This window comes from Cygnus olor, chromosome 8 (genome assembly GCF_009769625.2).
Source record: "Cygnus olor isolate bCygOlo1 chromosome 8, bCygOlo1.pri.v2, whole genome shotgun sequence".
NCBI lineage: Eukaryota > Metazoa > Chordata > Aves > Anseriformes > Anatidae > Cygnus > Cygnus olor.
This window is the reverse complement of record NC_049176.1, coordinates 16,104,785-16,119,549: the sequence shown is the minus strand read 5'-3', so window position 1 is coordinate 16,119,549 and position 14,765 is coordinate 16,104,785. Positions and strand designations below refer to the sequence as shown.

The following is a 14,765-nucleotide window of genomic DNA, read 5'->3' as shown; positions in this document are numbered from 1 at the left end:
GCCACAGTTTTTTTTATTCCCAAATTGTGTCAGGACAATGTTTTTGGGACCAGGTTGTCAACCCAGTAATGAAATTGGTTTGAAAATGAACATATTTGTCCTGAAATGCTGTATTTCATCGGGTGTACTGGATGGATGATCTTAGTGTTAATGTTTGAATAAAAAGGGTTGCATAGGGATAGAAACTGTTCTGTGGGACCTATTCTTTGCTGTAGAGTGAGACAGAGCCCACAGGAAGATAAAGAGTGACCTTACAGTCCAGACAATGGAAAGCATCTCTGGGAGAATGGAAAGCATCTCTGGGAGAACAGCAATTTGGTCCTACAGCTGCCATCACTGCCACTCTTACTCAGGTTTCTTACAACAACTTTTTCAGAGACAGCAGCTAGCTAATCACTCCCTAGATTTCTGCTAACTGACTGGAGATCCTCCTTGGTCAAGTTGCAGATATGTCCATCATTTGTTACTGCAACTACAGCATGAGAGCTTTGTCAGTACTACTGAAAGTAACGTAGGATTTTTCTGGAGAGTCAGAACCTGGGCAGATGGACATTCAAAACCAACAGAGAGTTGTGACTTTAATTTTAGGAGCTATAGCTCCTTATCCATAAGGCAATCACAATCCCAGTCCCCAGCTTCATGGGGGGTAGTGTGGATTAATGCTGGTGCAGCACAAGGCAGTGGACTGAGCAATGCCATTCACCAGAACGTGAAGGAATGAATAGCTCTGTCTCAGATCAGCCTTTCAATCTTGGGCTGAAAACAGAGAATGGGATCAGTCACCAAATAATTAGAAAGAAGCAGGCTGTCACGTTGACTTGGCATTAAGTGCTCATCTAAAGATTAAAGAAAGGGTTCTGTTTAAAAACTGGATGAACTTGCAAGGGAGCTGGAACGAAGTTGTGATATGCCATCCTAATAGCCTTTTCTAACTTCTGAGTGGCTGACTTTTTCGGAGTGACTAATTAAAATAAGTCAAATGGCCTGTAGCTAAGTTTTGGTGACTCCTCTTCACTTAGGGACCAGTTAGTACCAGATCAGTGTAATGAGCAGTCAGTGTGTGTCATTCCTGTACACTTCATCCCCACAGAGATTTCCTGCCACTGCTGCAAATATGTTGTTTGCAGGGAGATCAATGGCCTTAACAGTTCGCCTTTAGGCTCCATGGGAAAGCAATTGCAAGGGGAAACACAGAGAGGTCTTCTTTTGTCAGACAGACTCTGGCAGCTTTTCAAACTGGCAGCGTCCAATTACAGGCAAGGAGAAATCTTTTAACCTGTTTTCCTGGGGAAACAAGGCTGATATGATCACATTGTGTGCCAGTCCTCCTGCAAGACCTTTAGCACCCCTAATAGCTTCAACCAAAGCTAGCTAGCAAGCTGGCATAAAGATCTTCAAAAAATGAAGCTTCTCTAATTTTCACAAAAATAGAGCAGCACGTAGAGAAAATTAACACTATGAATGCTCCTGCAGGAGAAAAGGCAGGAAGAACTTACCTCCTAGCTATTGTCTTCAGCAGATGCCACTGGCCATGGATGTACTCGCCAACTAATCCGCAGGTATGAAGCTCCAGGGACAGCGTGTGCTGTCTTCTGCCTGGGTGACACTAAAAGAAAAGAGGCACGTGATTACAGTGGGGGCCACAGGTGACATGAAAGAGTAACTGCACAAGGAAAGGTTCAGGATATGATAAGAGGAGAGTTCGATCTATTTTGCACAGAACTTTGTATCCGGGAGCCCTGTGATTGTGTGTCGTGGAAGGTTTGCTGTGGTATGGCAGTGTAAGAGGTGTAGTAGTGTAAGACAGAATGAAGGAAACCAAGTTTCCACCATTCATCAAACAGCTTGGATTTTAGTTTGGTTGTTCTTGTTGTTTTCATTGTAGGAATTCATAATATTCCTTCCTGTAATTTTCAGCTGTTATTTTCTTTTTCCTTTCTGAGGGAGAATTAGAAGATCATATGGTTTCAATCTAAGATTTAAATGACTCTAACATAAATTTGGGCTGTCTGATTATTAAGCAGAAGAAAAAAGATATGTAAGATTTCTTGCCCACCGTGCACAGAGTGTTGCAGCTTCTTTCTCAGATCATCCTGAAGGTAGACAATAAGCCTAGCAACACCGAGAACCGAACTGGATCCCACTGGCTTAGTTTCCATGCTGACAACCAAAACCGTACAGTTATACCTATCCAACAAATTTCAAGGGAAAAAAAATCTTCCTAGTATAGTACATGCTTTGAGAAACTTTTTCTCAGGACAGATGTGGAAGGACACAGCCTTGTAACAAACATTTCTGCATAGTGAGTACAGCTCCTCTATTCATTCAGAGGAGGTCTTGAAATCTTTGGATTATGATAGCAAATACAACTTTACCAAAGCTTTAGAGCCAGTACCGTTCTTCCCATACCTGTGTCACAACCTCAGCTGCAACTGATTATCTAGGTGCATTGGCCTCAGTAATGGTCCAGTACATCTATGGCATTGCCATGACCACAGCATGAGGAAGGGCCATTTTCTGTCCCTGGCTGTCAGCGCTGGCAAGTGCAGATTCACTGCTGAAGGCTACCTTCTCAGTAAGCAGACGGGATTCACATGAAGTTATGGTTGTTTTCTGCCTGAAGAGAAGAGAGCAAAGACTTTCTCTGCTTTCTCTTGTTGTCCCAGCACATTTAGTACCAAGGGTTGGCAGCTAACAGACCTCAAACTGGATTTTCTCCTACTCTGAACCTTCTCAACAGTACTGAAGCTAATAGGCTGGAGCAGGTAGAATTGATCTTGCAGATACAATCTTTGTAATGGAGAGGGTGACTGAGAAGCAGTAAGTTGACTTTTTAAGCTAGCAGCTAGAGAACAGCATCAAAGCTTTTTACTTTTAGCTGAGCATGTTTAGTACAGCATGGCAGACAGGCCAGAGAATGGAAGAGCCCATGTTCATTAGTCAGAGAAGGACAGCACTTAAATAATGGCCTCTCACACAGAAAAAAATAGTGTTTAACAGCTTCTGCAGTAATTTTTGTGCCACAGATTAGTGTTTTTGCAGAGAAAAGGGACAGAGAGCTGAGCAAGCTGTTCATTGGTCTTCCTGTTTCAGCATAAATATGTTCTCACATTCAGCTGCACTTGGCAAACCAAGTCGTATTTAGCCTGTAGCTAGAAATGTTTATAATTTGCTCCTGAAAACAGCCCTGTGCATGTCATTGCACAGGAAAGAGTTCAGCTGGTGCCAGCTGAAGTATGGGAAGTGTGCAATTGTTTTGTAAGGAGTTCGCAGATTCAGGTACATTTTGTATTAAAATACCCACCACTTGGTTCAGTCTGGCCCATGTGACAGGCTGAGCTGCTTTGCAATTTATTTTTACATATGCTTGGGGTCAAATCATCTCTGTAAAGGAAGATTTAATGACAAGTACTGACAGAGACCTGTCTTGCTCCTCCAGCTATTTTACGATGAAATTTCAACCAGCATCTCCACAGCAGACAAACTCACTGGTCAGCCCAATTTAGTATAATCAATATTTCTATTAGGTTTACATTAAAACCACTTGGGATTTCAAAAGAACTGGAGGATTTGGACTGGCACTTGAATACCCTGACTAGCAAGCATTGTCCCATAATGGCATCCCCTAAAGCCACTGGTGCAACCAAGTCAGCAGTTAAGAGTTCTTTGCTTCAGGAATTGTGCCAGGTGAGGAGTACAGAAATAGTTTTCTGAATAAAAGAGGTCAAGCCCAAGAAGTTCACCAGAGAAATATTTACCTGTAGCTGGGCTTGCAGCAGAAACTAACCAGAAAACCTGCTTTGAAGACCTGACCATCTTAATGCCTGGGAGGAGGCAGGAGCACGCAGGCATAGTCATCTGTCTGCACTAAGCCATGGCCGTGGGCTCTTTAGCTCTAGTTATGGCCAATAATTTTGTAGGCATCACAGAAGAGGGATGGGGAGAAAAAAATTGTAATTCCAGCAAACCTGTGAACTTTTCCAGCCAACTACATTTAGAAGCATTTTTAACTTAAATCTCTGAGCCTTTAAGGTGGTACCCTATCACTCTTCTACCAGGAGGTAGATACCAGGTTCTTACTAAAAATGAGGGCTGGGATGGAAACTTCCAGCCTCTCAGGACACATGGCATTGAAACTCAGATTTAAAGTTCAAACCCATCTTGAGTTGAAAGGATAATGACCAGCACATGCCTTAAAACAACTTGTCCTGGGCTCTATCTTTTGCCTCAAACACTGAGCAGCAGTTTTTGCAACTTTAATAGGTGTCATCAGATTATGATGGCAGCTTTCCATTTCAAATGGTTAATTTTAATTGAAGAGATCAATCTCTACAGAAATTTCTTCTTTCCAGGTGCTGCAGATAGTAATGATTAGAATTATTAAAATATTAGACTGCAGCTTTTCTGTAACAGCAATATATATATATATATACGGAGTATTAGAAGATAATGCCAAGGTGGCTGGGTGTTAGAGGCTTTTCCTGACATGCAGAATTCATATTCCTAGCCAGGTCTTCATTTATATTAGGTAGAGAAATTGAAATTCTGTTTTATTTGAAGAAGAACTTGTAGGCCTGAAAGCATGAAAGCTTCTTCTCCCTCTACCTACACTAATAAAGACATTGCTTCTACCCAGAGCCCTTGTCTTGCATTATCTAGCCAAGTAGATAATTCTGAAAAGCCATCCAGACCGTGACTGCTTTTACTGTTCATGACAGGAGTTGTGGCTTGAAAGAAACACTCACCCAGGGTGATATACCTGAATGTTTCCACTTTGATACTATTCTTACCTCGTGAAATCGTTTATTCTCACCTATTTTTCCATTTACAGCTTAATATGGCACAGGTTTACATTGTTTGAGTTATTATCAGCGTGCAGGATTTTCACTCTGTTCTGGGCAGACATTTTAATTTCTATCAGCTGTCATACCCTGGGAAAGATAATTAAGCACTTTTCATTTTCCATTTAAAATGGTATACAAAAGCTGGACATTAAAACCAGAGAGATTTCCAAATCAGAACATACGAGTAGCTTCAAACTTTCCTTTGGCAGAGAGCCAACAGCAAGGTTCAGCAGAAGTTCACCATTTCCCATTGTGTAAGGCTATTTGTTTAACATTTCTTTTGTCTGAAGTGGCCTTGTCAAATGAAATCTCCACATAATTTTCATTTGGCCCTTCACTCACATCTGAGCTGTCACTCCCATAGCAGCAGTTTGACTTTGGGCTTAACAAGAATGTAAGCATAAGTAGATACAGTTTTTAAAAATTCACATAACTTTTCAGCTAAATCGTAAAGTCAACTTTCAAAAACAAAGGACCAAGCAGCCTCAGAATCTTATGGCGTAAAAACCCAAAGACATTTCCAAGGACCAGGATTCAACAGCTTGGCTCACTTCGCGTTTTTAGGCAGGCTAGCCCATGTATCGCAGCCAAACTCAAATCTCTGTAATTATATTTTGACTAGATAAAAAAAGAGCCTCACATTGTTTTGAGTGAGGAACATATCCTTCTTAACATCCTGTTCTGTGCTGTGTAGCAATGCGGCTTGTCACCTTCCCCTCCTTCAGCATGAAGCCATCCATGCGTTGTAGGAACACAACATCTGCGATGCCCTACAGGGTCCCTCTGACACAGTGCTTTCTCATGAACATAGTTCACGTTTGCTCTATGTACGTGATACAATGACATTCATTTAACAAATTAATGTCATCTCCTGGCAGGTGTATGTTTCAGAGTTTAACTTGGGGCTGAAATCTGAGCTGCTGTTACTGTTTCAGTGCTGGGCCATGGTTGTACACACAACTACCAATCAAGGTTTTCAGCTAGGGCATGTACCTGTCTGTGTAACCACTTACCTAGCTAACATTGAACCAGTATAACAGTATTTCCTCTCTTTTTTTTTTTTTAAGACTACAATAAAAATAATATGGAAAGAGATCTTGCTGAAACCTTTTGAAGTGTTATCAGTGGATATGGAATGGGCTCGATGGCTGCACCCAGAGAGTGGTGGTCAGTGGTTCTATGTACAGGTGGAGGCCAGTGACGAGCGGTGTCCCTCAGGGGTCTGTCTTGGAACCGGTGCTTTTCAATATCTTCATCAGTGACATAGACGATGGAATTGAGTGCACCCTCAGCAAGTTTGCAGATGACACCAAGCTGAGTGGTAGGGTTGATACCAAAGAAAGAAGAGATGCCATTCAAAAGGACCTGGACAAGCCTGAGAAGTGGGCCCATGTGAACCTAATGAGGTTCAACAAGTCCAAGTGCAGGGTGCTGCACCTGGGTTGGGCCAATCCCAGACATGAGCACAGGCTGTGAGAAGAACTCACTGAGAGCAGCCCTGCGGAGAAGGACTTGGGGGTTCTGATGGATGAAAAGCTCGACATGAGCCAGCAGTGCGTGCCTGCAGCCCAGAAGGGCAACTGCATCCTGGGCTGCACCAACAGAGGTGTGACCAGCAGGTCAAGGGAGGTGACTGTCCCCCTCTGCTCTGCCCTTGTGAGGCCCCACCTGGAGTCCTGCATCCAGGTCTGGGGCCCCCAGCACAAGAAGGATGTGGGGCTGTTAGAGCGGGTCCAGAGGAGGGCCACAAAGATGATCAGAGGCTGGAGCACCTCTCTTAGGAAGAAAGGCTGAGAGACCTGAGGATGTTCAGCCTGGAGAAGAGAAGGCTCCGGGGTGACCTCATGGAGGCCTTTCAGTACTTACAGGAGTCTTATAAAAAAGATGGAGAAGGACTCCTTGCTTAGGTAGATAATGATAGAACAAGGGGGAATGGTCTTAAACTAAAAGATGATAGATTTAGACTAGACATTAGGAGGAAATTCTTCACTGTAAGTAGTAGTAGTGAAGCACTGGAACAGGCTGCCAAGAGAAGTTATGGATGCCCCATCCCTGGAGGTATTCACGGCCAGGCTGGATGGGGCCTTGGCCAACCTGATCTGGTGGGTGGGATCTATAGTAGGGGGGTTGCAGTTGGATGATCTTTAAGGTCCTTTCCAACCTGATCCATTCTATGATTCTATGATTATATTAATAGGTAACATCACTAAACATTGTACAGAACAACCTCTACTAGTATTTGATATAGAAATGAAAAAAACAAACCCAAAACATGATTCCTGGTACAGAATCACGCAGGTTGGAAGGGAACTCCAGAGGTCCTCTACTCCAACCTCCTGCTCAAGGACGGTCCATCTCTTTGGGCAATCTATGACAGTATTTCTCCACCATCATGGCAGAAAATTCTTTTCTTCTATTGAATTGCAATTATCGGGAAGTCTTATACAATCAAAAGGAAAAAAAGTTCAGTCCCAGCTGGTTCAAGAAGGCACACACATTTCTGGCATGGTTTTTTCAGCTCTCAAAATTTCTCCTTCCTCCTTAGCATTTTTGAGCCGCAAATAAAATTACATTTCTCACCAATCTACTCAATTGTCTATATAATGCATTTGTGTTCTAGAAGCTGCCAAGGCCACATCTCATTTTAATTCCCTGATGGCCTTGCTCAAAGGCCTGCTGTCACTGTATGGAAGTCCAGTATACTTAAAAAATTAATTACAGAAAATTACAGTTACTGAAGACTTCCAGACAGCTTCTTTGGATTCATTACTAAAGAGTTAAATGGCTGCAGCAATAGCAGCTGCAATCAGCAGAGTTGTCTTTTTAAGGGTCTGCAACACAGCACACTGCAAAGATCACTGCCCTCCCAGGGATGCATTGCCCCCTGGCCCCAAGAAGTCACTGCTATTTCCCTTTTGCTGATCTCCTGTGGAAGCAGGGAGGAAATGAATTCAGCTAATGCCCCTGCTAACCAGGAACAACAGAGCATACTCCTTATGTGATGGCGTATTTCATAATTTGCATATCTTTAATTTGGAGATGCATGTCTCATTATTAATGGGACTGGGACTCTGGCTGGTGCAACATGGCAACAGCTAGCACTGTACTGCAAAACCGCATGCGAAAGGGAGCCTCAGCTCAGCCTGATACTCCTGGCAAAAATCTCTTTGATTTTTTCGGTTGCATTCACCAGACTAGCCCTCACTGCTGACACACAGCACTGCAGCAACATCTTCCTGATGCTTCATCTAATCTACTGCACTTTTGCTTCGCTGTCTGAGATACAGCAATACTAATACATTACACATGAAATGTCAGCTGAGAGATGGGCTGTCCCCAGAAGGAGAGCCATTTGAACTGATAAAAGATGAATGACTTGATGTGATCAGAAGAATTAACAATACTAAGTATGTCTCTGTGAGGCTTTTGACAAGCTCCTGACTGTCACATACGTTTGACTAGCTGCTCTTTGCCACAATATTGCGTTTTTTGATATCCTTGGATGATACAATATAATGCAAGGTACTCGTATGTTTGCCTTACACTGGGGATGCTTCAGCTTTCCCCTCTCTTCATCATTGAGTGATACATATCTAACCACAGAGTATTAATCAGAAAATTTATATCCACAATTGGAAAGATTTCTCCACTAACAAAATGGAACGCTTTTGAAATGTTGCTCTATGATGTCGAAGAGTTGCTGCTTATCGTCTCATGAGAACCTGTAGCTCTGCAGCAGGAGACATCTAGAAGTTTGTAAATTAATAGGTATTAAAAATTTTAGAATTAATTCAGAAAAAAACTATTATTTTATGAGATTAAAAAATATTTTTTTTCAATTACTCATGACATTGTAAGAGAGTTTTGCCTAATCCCTTCCCCACACCAAACCCCAGCAGCCACGTTCCAAAAAGCTGTGGTGGCATGGCAATAAGGAGGATTCAGATTTCAGAAAGAATGTGGAAATGTTATTGAAAATGGAGGAGTTTAGTCTTCAGTTTTCCAATCAGGAAAACAAAAATTAGGAAAAATGCAAAGACCTATCTTTAACATAGCACATTTTTAATTTAACAGTGAAAATAATGAAATCATTTTCAGCCCAATGGAAGGAAGTGCACCTATTTGCACAGTGTACTCATTTAGGCTCCCTCTGTGTTAACATGCACCACAAGCTGCAACTATTTTAATGGGTTTTAGCTACTGCATTCTTACATATCATTGAAAACATCTGGCTTTCTATGAAACAAATTTGTGTTCTAATGAGGTATTTGTCCAGAGTATCTGTTCCTTTACACATTATCAGATAGGAAGTTTGAAAATGAAACAATGGAATACACACAAGCCAGAATTCTTTTCTGGGTATCAAGATTTATAAATGTCACCTCATTTGCCCCAAAGCAGTTTACTCTTTTACAGCTTGAGAACTGGAAGAACTGAATATGTGCATTATGAATTTATTTAATGTCCTTCTGCTTTGACCTTCACCACACTTTCTTCCCAGAACTGATTTTCTTGTTTATGGCTGGGTCTATTTTCACTCGACTTCCTACTAGGTCATAACTTTATGTGTATTTTTGCTCTCAGAAAGCAAAAAATCCCACCTGTGGTTACCGGGAGGTGCAGGCACCACTGCACACTTCTCAGCCAGTCAGCCAGCCAGCCTTACCTCCCCTGGGCAAAGAGAGAGCTCAAAGCACAGTCGCTTCTCAGATCGCCTACAAAATGGCGGGAAATTTAGTCATTGTACTGCTCTCTCCATGATCAGAGTTTTTAGTTATCTATGAAACCTCACACAAACTGTCCCTGTTATGTATTTGCTGCATGTCGCCAGAGCAGACTGCAACCCCTTCTTCCTTACTTGTACACTACCCGAACTCACCCTCTCAGCTGCATTAGATGTACTTTCAGTGCTATCTCCTTTGATGTCTAGTGTGTTGTTTTGCTCTTCTAAAATATCACTTCCCATATCACCTCTCCATTATACCCAATAAAAGGTCAAGCTACTAGTTGCATTTTCTCTTCTAGCCCCAGATGATTCTTCTATTCATAACATGCTTCAGAAAGTAAAATTACAGAAAAAGGGCATTTTTACTCACCTACTTACTCCTGCAAATTGCTGCAGCATTTGGTTAAAAAGCTATAGCTGACAGGTATGTTTGCAACCCGCCTCGCCACATTTGCAAGGACTACTCCAGGCTGTTGTGAGAGAAACTCTTGGTCTCATGTAGAAGCACAGTGTACCAATAGTAAGGGCTGAGTATAGAATCCACAGGACTTTTTATTTTAAAACCTAGTTAATTCCCAGTTAGCAAGCTGCTTTTCAGCTGTCTTCAGCCCTTACCCCATTCCTGGATATATGCTTTCTTCTAAAACCTCCTCTTCCTCCTCTGTGCTCACTGACTTCTCCATTCTCATGTCTCACTCCTGTGGGACTGTCCCAAGTCTGTACTCACCTGAAGAGCAGAACTCCAGTCCCATGTCCCTTTCAGGAGAGCCTGGTGTCATAGCTTTGTTCTTGATGCAAAGCACCTGTCTTCCTTAAGGATGTTTGTCATGCTGCCTGGTTTCATGCATCCAACTTTGGTGCCTAAGGAGACATTAAAAAAGGAAAGGGAGAAGTCTTCACCAGAGAGCACAATTCAGATGGACTGAACCAGGCTTGAACAAGTCTCCAGTGACTGTAAGTAGAGCCAAGGTGAGTCAGCTTTCTAATGTGCACATCTAAATTGGGCAGTAACTGCCTGCACCGTCACTCTAATGAATTTCCATCACCTGTCCAGCACTCATTCCAAGTTTGCCATTTGGCTTTGATACAAACCTCAGTGCGATGACATCGGAATTACAGCTCATCTCCACGTAGGGAAGTACAGAACTTCATCATGCTTGAGATGAATGCAACTGCTTGGTTGTTGTAAACCAACATCACGGTACTGCTAACAACTTCTTAGGACAAAAATGACATTATGGACTTTTACTTCATGTTGTCTGAGGAACTAAAGGAACTAAACTGTATTAAAACATTTAGTTTTGGTGACAGACTTGTAATTAACCCAATATGTAGTTTAGCGAGGAACTGCAACAAATACACACTGACATTTACAATACCATTCAAGACCTTTTTGCATGCTGAAGCAATAAAGCTAATTCAACATGCATTTTTCTGAAGAGATTCTTTCTTCAACTCTCAAAATATGTATGACTGCCAGTCCTTCTTTCCTTTTTTTTTTTTTTTTTTTAAAATCTATGCAGATCATCAGTTTCTCCCTGAAACTAGCTGAAGCTAGCTTGGGTATTTGCCAGCTTCAAAGGCATCAAGTTTGCTATATATCAGACTGCTTTGAAGGATGTCTTTCATTTAAAATATTCTGTCCCTCAACACTACATTTAACCTACATTTTATTGGACTAGCTACATGAAGGGTCTTTATTTCTAAAAGTTTATTTCACCTCCCACTGGCATCAAGAGGAAATTTTGTGGCCGGGCTGAGGTAAATTAACTGACTCTTAAAGGGGAGGGTTATTTTTGTTAATAAAATCAGTAAATGTCTCTGTCAGAAAGTTATGAATACCAGAAAGGACAGTTGCTTCACGTCAAGTAGAAATAGTGTGTTACACGTATTTATTTAGATAGTACATTTCAATCCACATTCTGGGCAGTGGTCATCAGAGATGTCAGGGCACAAACAAGGCACTGAGAGTGCTCAGGAAATGGTCTGGCTTGCACAGAAGAGGTACAGCTTCATGAAGACGAGGGAAGCAAGCAATTCTCCTCTACACTTTTAGCAGAAGATAAAGAAGAACAGCAGCAAACTGCTGCACCAAGACCTGCACTCTGGACTAAAACACATAGAAATACAAGTTCCAAAACCACACATGGCTACCTTATGCACAAAAATAACCTAGCTTAGATCTAATGCAAGGTTGACAAGGAAGTTCTTTAAGTCAAGCAACCTTCCCTGCATGACATGACCTGAAAATGAGTAAGAAATACTTTCCAAACACAGAATCGCTGAGTTCCCTTTTCCATACGATTATTATACTTCCCTTCTTCTTTGCTCTGGGATTCAGGCAAAGAGCAGAAAAGATGCTGTGTAACTACATCTCTTCTCACAATCTGTAGCCCACATAGAAATAGGAGCTATCCGAAACGTCCCAAGGAAAAACATACTGGTTCAAATTTCACTTGGCTTTACTCATTCCTATTGAGCCATTGTACTTTTGGGTACTTATCTGCACCAATGTACTGTAGCTCAACCAGTGGCAGAAAGGAAGACATGGGTAACTTCCTTGGATGATACTGGAAGATAAATGCCTGGAGCTTTACTCATACAGTGCAATATTTCTTTACTAAGTGTACCATGAAACCCCAGTCACAGTGAGATAACAGTTGCTCAGTTAAGTTGCTGCTAACAGGGAATTTTCTTCCTTTCACTAAGACACACTTTGTTCTTGGTTTTACACATAGTTTTCCCACTAGCAACACCAACACGTGTATCCCCTGAAAAACTGAGAGTAAGCATCAAGTGATGCAGAGGCATGTGTGTTTTGGTGGCTGAATACAAGGTTTGGAGCTAAGAAGTTAAATCATCATCTTGGGACTTATTTGCTATTCTCAACACGTGAAAAACTATCTTAGATGAATTACGGACTTGACCCAGTACAGACTAACTTTACTAAATTCATAGGAATAGTCTAATTCCTTTTGTAGTTCTGAGCACCTAAACCTCTGCTATAACATCACTATGCAAAACACTGAATAATACGAACTCTTAGGAGCATGCTGGGAGGACTATTTTGCCATCACTTTTAAAGATAAAAAATATTAAATCATGCACAGTAATACAAGAAATAGCAATAGTTTAAGCAGAGTAGTAACTTCGAGTACAGCAATGGTGGAAAACAGCAATGGTTACTAGCTAGAAATTGAGATTTTTCAGTAGCAAAGCAACTACTACTTTCCAGTGACCCTGTCTTGCAACCTCTGCTGTGAACAGAACTATTGATCCAAGAGAGGTTGTTTTGCTCTGAGGTTTGAATTCAGATTCCCTGTAAGCAGGCAGCTCTCCTCCAAGTGTGCTGCCCAGCAGTGCACTCAAGCCAAGCAGAGATGACCTTGTAACACACAGTCTATTTTCTCACAGATATGTCTCAGCCCAGCCCAGGTACTGGTTACCCTCTTGGCTGCATATGGGCTGATAACTTCCCGTGAGTCATTTCAGCAAATACAGTTCCTCTCTCTCTTGCATTCATCCAGAGTTCTGGGAAGCTTTCACTTGCCTTCTGTTTTTTTTTTATCATCTGCAACTGAGTCATCCTCCATGTTTTCTGCAGTCTGGATTAATTCCTTCTTTGGCATATGGGATTTCCCCTCCCACTCTTCTTCCACAAACTCTTTGAGCAAGTCATCTTGCTTCCCTGCCTTAGTTTTTCCACCTCTAACACAGCAATCAGTACACTTCCCTTCCTCAAAGCTCTTTTAAGAAAAAATCCACTTCTATCGGCAAGATACTGTGATGACTACCGCAGAAACTATGTAAGCAGTATGACCCGTAGTGTGCTTTCACAGGAGTGTCAATGAATGAATAAATGTGCTTCTCTTTTCAGCTAACCACATCTTTGGAACAGAAAATTGTAGTCACAGCAAGCAGATGCTGTCAAACAAATAGGAGCTGTTCTACAGACAGGGCTGGTGTGGAAGGTAAGGGGCAAAAACTGGGGTTTTCCACATGGAGTTGAGGATTTAAAGGTGGAGCAGAAGGAGGAAGAGAAGGTGCTTAATGGACAAAGGACAGGCAAGCTGGTTTCTGGAACAGAGACAACCATGATGAAGAGTAAAGCTTGGAGGCACTTCCAGCACCTAATTCAGGAATCAACCTGAGGTTTTAGCAGGCAGCCCTACTGACTGCTCTTCCTCTTCAGCCCTGGTCTCGCTACAGTGACAGAAAACACAGTCTCCCAAGAAAAACTTCAGCGTATATACAGTGCTGAGGTTAATGAAAACATCACCCAACTTTCCACTAGGCGCTGGAACTGTGCCAATACTGACCAAATTGCTGATGTTGTTAAATAGAGCCCCTTTCATTTGAAATGCCAACGAGTAAATACTAGTGCTACCTCTAATGAGACTTTGAGAATGCACATACCAAAATAAAAATGTTCATTACCCCTACATACTGCTTAGATTGTACAAAGCGTTTGGGGATGATGTACTACTACAGCTCAGACAGACTAGACTCAACGATAAGAAAGCTAAAAGCAGAAACAGCTTGCAGTCTATGCTGGACACTGGTTTGTGAGTTGAAAATGACACCTAAATATCCTGTATTCATGCTTCATCTGTATTTTTTTCAGCTCAGAGTTAAGGTCTAACAAGCTCCCCACACATCACAAGCGTGCGAGCATACTGCAGAGCTCTCAGGACAGCCTTTTCTGAGAAACCTCACAGGACCAAAAGACACCTGAACGCTCAGCTTCCAGGGATGCTTTAATTTATTTTCACAGTCACACAAAACCAAGGAGGATCCAACCCTGCCCACTTTATGCTCATTCTTTGCAACAAGTGTGGACTCCTTCCTTGGATAGTAAATAAAATACTCGTAGTCTATAAATCTTGGGAAATAGCTGTCTCTTTCAGCATCAGATCTACTTTCCTGGCTTGCTCCAGGGCAGATTGGGTAACAGTCTGTGACTCATCTCTTAGCCCAGAAGGTTTATGCATTTATAGAGCATCCTGGAAAAGATTTTGTAATTTACCTGCTGCCGGAGAGGATATAGAGCGCTTCTCCTACAACAGAAATAATATTCTGCATATATTGTTAAGAGAGTCCTTTGTAATACTGCTTTGTAGTACACAGTGGGGTTTTTTTGTTTGTTGGTTTGGTTTGGTTTGGTTTGCTTCACTTACATCTGGTATGTTTTATGG

General features: G+C 41.8%; 1 protein-coding gene across 1 annotated transcript in view; it reads right to left on the bottom strand.

Moving 5' to 3' along the window:
* Positions 1–14,765, bottom strand: part of COLGALT2 (collagen beta(1-O)galactosyltransferase 2) — a 157,264-nt gene that overhangs the window by 131,823 nt on the left and 10,676 nt on the right. Inside the window, exons 3-4 of the mRNA XM_040566471.1 lie at positions 10,298–10,431; positions 1,497–1,606 (exon numbers count right to left, since the gene is read on the bottom strand). The gene's annotated coding sequence lies outside the window, so the exon portion shown is untranslated. The remainder of the gene's footprint in view (positions 1–1,496; positions 1,607–10,297; positions 10,432–14,765) is intronic.